Source organism: Tupaia chinensis, unplaced genomic scaffold, assembly GCF_000334495.1.
Source record: "Tupaia chinensis unplaced genomic scaffold, TupChi_1.0 Scaffold000549_1, whole genome shotgun sequence".
NCBI classification, from domain to species: domain Eukaryota; kingdom Metazoa; phylum Chordata; class Mammalia; order Scandentia; family Tupaiidae; genus Tupaia; species Tupaia belangeri.
Window position 1 is genome coordinate 5,912,753 of NW_006160061.1, and position 6,621 is coordinate 5,919,373.

General features: G+C 47.6%; 1 pseudogene; it reads left to right on the forward strand.

Annotated features, from left to right (window-relative positions):
- The first annotated feature begins 5,172 nt into the window (after positions 1-5,172).
- On the forward strand, positions 5,173-5,842 carry LOC106735862 (60S ribosomal protein L9 pseudogene; annotated as a pseudogene).
- The last annotated feature ends 779 nt before the right edge of the window (positions 5,843-6,621 follow it).

Consider the following 6,621-nt stretch of genomic DNA (forward strand, 5'->3'; position numbering starts at 1 on the left):
AAGAGAGGGGCCCCTTACCAGCCCACCAATGATGTCAGCTCCTCAGGGGAATTGTATATCTGGTCCAATGCTGTCAACAACTGCCTTCTGTTATTTTAATGATAACTTGACTGATGCTATATTACCTCTGTCACTGTATTTTATTTGAAGTGTCCATTACCGAACTATCAGGATGTTATTTATCCAACCAGAAAAAAAGGCTGCTGTTGCCCACCCTTCTGCATCTCTCTCGCCATCAGGACACATTTGTTCCCGGGCGAGCAGGCCCACCCACCATGACATTTTCTGTCCTGAGACTATTAGTTGGCTTGTGTACTCTGCCCATGCATGGTCAGGGACTACCCATCTTCTAAACATATCCCTATGCCGAGCCTTGGTTCCCAACTTTGCTCATACTGTCCCTCCATGAAGTGTCCTCTTTCTTCAAGGGCTAGCGCTAGGTCCCTTGTCATCCATCCACATCTCCCTTCACCCATGTTGTTGTCTTCTTTCTCTGAACTCTAATAGCATCCCCCCCCCCTCGAAATCTTCCCAACTCCATGGTGCCTATTTCTGCCATGAAGTTGTGTGTTTCTGTGGACAAATCCTAGCCATGCTGCAATTGTAGGGGCTCCATAAACGCTAGAATTCTGTCTGCTGCCTTCAGGTCCAGGGTTTGAGGGAAAGCGCTTTTGTCTCCAAACATGAGTTTGGAGTCGTGAGTTGTACAGCTCCTCTGGGGCCTGGCTCAGCATCTCCATTTCAGCCTGACACCATCAGATCCCTTGGTTGTGCTGGTCTAGATAGCCCTTGGGGACCCCATGCCAGAGAGCTGAGTGGTGACCACCTGGGTAGACTCTGTCATTCCAGCTGGGTCACACTGAGAGTCAAGGCTGTGAGGCCCTCACGCAGCAGAGAACTGGAGTCTACAAGACGGGAAAGAACCAAGCCACACCTTGCCTTCACTGTGTCTGTCACTTGGATTCTTCCGACAATGGGATATTACTTGTTTTTCATTATCTGCTACTTGATGACCATATTCACTGCTTCTAGTTCTGTCATCCATTCCCCTTCTGTCAGAGCAGAGGAACTGTAGCTCTTCCATGTGGGCAGGGGTGGAAAGGTCTTCATTTATTTGTTATTTATTTATTTATTCGTTCATTCAACAAAGGTCTATTGAGTGCCTACTATTGCGCCAGTAAGCAAATCAGGGCCCTGTCCTCATGAGGGAAGGTGGGCCACAAACAGTTCACACGGCGATAACAGTGTATCTAGTGTGTGAGGAGGGGCCCAGGTGCCACAGACAAGCACCCAGGAGCAGAGACAGATAAATGGCAGAAGGGAGCAAACCACCTCGGACATTGGGGAGTCACAGAATCCAAGCTCCAGAGAGTCCCTTCCCTCACAGAAAACCAACATCAGGACGATTTCAGGTAGGAGGAGCTTGGTAAAGCTCATGGCTCGTGGTGGAACAGGTCCTAGGAAGGATAGCCCTGGGATGTCCCTGATGTCATTTTCCAGTTTTCAGAGGCACCATAACAACATACCACAAAATGAGGCTAAAAACAGCGGAAATGTATTGTCTGTTAGTTCTGGAGGCCAAAAGATCAAAACAAAGTTTCTGGCAGGGCAGTGCTGTCTGTGAAACCTGCAGGCAGAGGTCCTTCCCTGCCTCTTCCTAGCCGGGGTGGTCCCTGGCAGTCCCTGGCAGTCCTTGGCTTGCAGCTGCACAGCTCTGCCTTTACTATCTCTCAGCGCACTCCAGATAGCTCTGCGTCTTGTCATGGCTGTCTTGTAAGTACGCAGGGTAGGATAAGGGGCCGGCTCTGCTTCATGGCAACTTCCCCTTAACTGATTACATCTGTAATGACCCTATTTCCAAAAGAAATTTTGAGGTACCTGGCATTAAGACTTAAACGTCTTTTTCTTGTTTTAGTTTGCTATAGGGTGTGCGTACTCACTGGAGGGAGACAGAAAGGGAGAGAGAGAGGGAAAGTAAGAAATCACCCTTGGAAGTGGGGGGCGGTGTGTGGGGGAGACAGGTAGCCATGCTGAAATCCCATTTCCGTCATACTTCTCTCAGGATTTGGGATAGGCACACATGTATGTGCACCCAGTGTGGTTTTCAAGCCACCGGGTCTGGGAACCGAAACACACTGTCAGCCATGTGTGATCTAGCCACCTTAATTGCCAAGTCACAGGCTGGCCCAAGACTTCATTATCTTTGTGTGTGTGTGTGTGTGTGTGTGTGTGTGTGTGTGTGTGTGTGTGTTTTGAGAGATTTTTTTTTATAGGACATGTGTGCTCACCAGACATAGAGACTTGGAGAGATAGAAAGTGAGAAATCATTCCCCAAGGGGGATGGCCATGCCGCAATCCCTTCTCTTCCTTTCTCCTCTAGGGATCCTGGGCATGCATGCACATGTGCCCAGGGTGTTTTAAGAAATCAGGTCTGGGACTCGAACCACGGTTGACTTCATGGGAATCCAGCGACGTAACCATTACACCATCTGCTGGTCCCTTCACTGTCTTTTTAAGGGGACACAATTCACACATAACGTCACTGGATTCAGGAGAAATGGCATTAAGACCAAAGATGGGCATAATCTCTGTCCTGGCACTTCAGCAGGGTAGAGCCACGAATCACCACAGAAATCCTTTGGAAGTGAAAATATTTTCACAAAGCAGACAGTAGTGGACACAGGGCCTTGATTAGGGAGAAAATAAGCATTGCAGAGCAAAGAGTGGGAGACAGAGGCAACAGAGTGAGGCTGGAGGGAGATGAGGGTGAGGGAGGGAGGGGCACCTGAACTCAGGGAGATGCTCAGGCATGAGAGGCCTGGGAGAGGCAGGAAACCGCAGACTCAGTGTAGGAAATCTGGTCATTGCAGGAAATTATTTTGGACTTCATTAAGCAACTTCCTGTGTGAAACCAGAACACTGTGGGTGTTCTGCCCAGCAAGTGCATGGTATTGCTTCATCTGGGCTTCAAGGTGGACATAAACAGGGGAGGGGACCAGGACATGGCACTTGAGTCTGGATCCTGAGCTGCAGACCCAAGATCAGACTGACAGTCATGCCAGGGGCTGGCAGAGCAGCCTGGATGATAGAGCTGCTTCCTATGGGAGCTGGGCCCAGGCTACCCAATTCCCATGACCCCAATGGGTAGCAGGCACAGTCTCTCAGTGCTCTCAGACCCTGGAGCAAACACCATTCCTCACAGCCAGGTCAATTCTCAGAGACCAGCCCACTGCTCGCTGCCCAAGGGGATCCATCCTTTGATCCAGCAGAGCATGAATGAATTCGGATGGGAGGAACAGGCTTCTCTATCTGGAGCTCTAGAGAACCAGGTGTCTTCTCCTTCTGGACATGGAGCTGTGCACCATCACACATCTTTAGGAAACACCGATCCATTCCTCAAGGTCATCCCTCAGTACATCTGGAAAGGAGGCACAGGTTCCCCTGTAATCCCTCGTCCCCAAACATCTTGGAGTGACACATGTCCCAGCAGTGTCCATGCAAACATCACTGCCCTGTGTTCCATCTCGTTTCTCCAAAGGTGGCAACGATTGAATTTGACAAGGCAGTGAGAACAATGTTGGAAACTCCTGGTATGCCGATGTGTTGATAGGCGATCACTCTGACTCCGTAGTCATCAATGTTGGTTGACAAGAGCAGGAAGTGACTCTAGGCAAGTTAAGCAGAAATGACACTGCAAGGACTGGCAGCAGCTAACAGCATGGGCAGAGGGGAGGGGACCCAGCTGCTGTGGGAAGTGAGCACAGCCAGGCTGGCAGAGGTGGGTCCTAAGAACCATGGTCTTGGTGCTGCTCGCCTGGACTCGACTTAACCGAATCATCTGCGGATAATCTTCTACTGGCTCTGGGCCTTTGTGTCACTCCTCCAAGACTGACAGTCCTGAGCTACAGCATTTTACTGTGAGCACCAGCTCTGGTGTCCCTCTGTAACAGTTTGAGAGAGAAAAAGATGCTCTATAGAATTTATTTCCGTAGTAGAGGGTGGAGCCCTTTCTCCCGGACTCCACGTATTTTAGTATTTTCCCCAAATAGGAAGAGCATTTTGAGTGAGCAGCCCAAAAGAACACTGTCTGCTCAAGTGACACGTCTGTACTGTGAAGGGGCCTTCCAAGACAATTCCCTGATTTGAAAGAGTAACTCTCATGGGCTTTCAGGCACATGACAACGGGTGGGGGAGACTTGCCTAATGTCATTGGCAAAACCCCACACGTCAAAGCGAAGTTCCTCTGAGTGCAAACAAGTGCTGCAGAATTAGGGTCTTGCAGGCGGCCGGTGCTCAGGCAAGAGTGGCGAAGCGAATGAACGCATCGTGAGGCCTTCCACTCTGTAGTCACCTGTCTCACAAAGGGAGGCAGGACAGAGTCATCAATAAAGAAGGTAAGATCTGAGGATCCTGGGCTAAGTTATTTAACCTCCTTGGACCTTGTTACCTTATCTTGAAAGAGAAAGTTGGAGGGGGCTGATCTCTAAGAACTTATGTTTAAATAAAGTACAGAAGAAATTTGTCATGTATATGACAGTTGGAAATTAGAATGCTAAGATATGTGATGATGTTGAGGAATTGTTTTACTTACTTATTTATTTACTTAGAGAGATTTTTGGTATAGGGTGTGTGTGCTTGCCAGATAGGCAAAGAGAGATAGAAAGTGAGAAACCCTCCCCCCAGGGGAGATGGCCACACAGCAATTCCTTCTCCTCCATTCTCCTCTCGGGATTTTGGGCACACACGCACATGCGCCCGGCAGGAGATTTAAGCCATTGGGTCCAGGACTCAAACTGCGGTTGACTATGTGCCAGTCAAGCAACATAACCATTATAGCATCTGCTTGCCCCTTTTAATTCATTTTTTAGGTGAGATGATAATATGTTTGTTCTTAAAAAGAGTTCTTGTTTTGAAAGATACGTGCTGAAATATTTAGGAATGAATGATATGATATCTGGGATTTGCTTTGTAATAAATTAGAGAGAAAAGTGGGTAGGAAAAAAGATGAAAAAGATAGGCCCTGAGTTAATAATGTGTGTACATGGGGATGCACTATATTGTTTTGTTTGCTTCTTTTATTTATTTTCAGTATTGCTATAGGACACATGTACTCGCTGGATAAAGCAGGGAGTGAGAAATCAATTGAGGGGCTCTTTGCTGTGCCTCCTGCAAGGATGAAGACCATTCTCAGCAACCAGACGGTCGACATTCCCCAGAACGTCGACATCACCCTGAAGGGACGCACCGTCATCGTGAAGGGCCCCCGAGGAACCCTGCGGAGGGACTTCAACCACTTCAAGGTTGAGCCCAGCCTCCTTGGGAAGAAGAAGAAGAGGCTGCAGGTTGACAAATGGTGGGGAAACAGAAAGGAGCTGGTGACTGTTCGCACTATCTGTAGTCATGTCCAGAACACGATCAAGAGTGTTACATTGGGCTTCCGCTACAAGATGAGGTCTGTGTACGCTCATTTCCCCATCAACGTCATTATTCAGGAGAAGGGGTCTCTTGTTGAAATCCGAAATTTCTTGGGTGAAAAATACATCCGGAAGGTTCGAATGAGACCAGGTGTTGCTTGTTCAGTATCTCAAGCCCAGAAAGATGAGTTGATCCTTGAAGGCAAGGATATTGAACTTGTTTCAAATTCAGCTGCTTTGATACAGCAAGCCACGACAGTTAAAAATAAGAAAATTCTTGGATGGTATCTATGTCTCTGAGAAGGGTACAGTTCAACAGGCTGATGAGTAAGATCTAAGAGTTTTCCAGCTACAGTAACAAGCTGGATAATTTCTAAGGTCTTCATATGACATTTTAAAGATAATAAAAGACAACGATTGATTTGAAACTTCCTTAAACTGATTATCCTTTTACAACTACTTGGCAAGTAAGCAACTAAGGAATAAAGAATTACTCCTAGTAATAGGAGTATGCTAAAAACAACAAGAAATCAGTTGAGGGGATGGTCACACTACGGTCTCTTTTGCATTCTCTTCTTAGGATTTTGGGCATGCATGCACAGGACCCAGTGTGTTCTCAGCTGCCTTAGCCACTGCAGCACCTGCCAGCCCAGTTTGTTTACTTTTTGGTGTGCAGTTCTCCACTGAGGAAGAGACAGAGAAATAGGCACCCCAATATGATCTTAATGCTATGATCCACCCCAGCTTCAGCCAGCCCTGGATCATGGGCATGCACATGTCCAATGTACTCAGGGGGTCTCTGGACTTGAATCCAAAATCTTCCCATGTGGGTCAGCGTCGCAGAATATGGGGAGCATTGCTTTACCACTGTACCACCATCTGGCTCTTTGTTCACTTTTTATATATTTGAAAATTTCCATAATAAAATGTTAAAAAATAAAATCATCTTTTCCTGCAGCCCTGTAGTGGCTAGCCATCAGAGCATGTGATGGGCCTTAGGAGTTGTTCACCCAACATCTGTCACTCTCTAGCTCATTCTGGAAGAGCCCCTGGTTTCATCCAGGTGACCTCTGCTCCACACACAGCCCCTTTGATTCAAGAGAAGGTGACTTCTTCCCAATGGCCTCTTTAGTTCTTATCTTAAATGTCACTTCCTGGACGAGAAGGTTTCTTACTCTGTCTCCACCTCAGCCCTCAGTCCCATCAG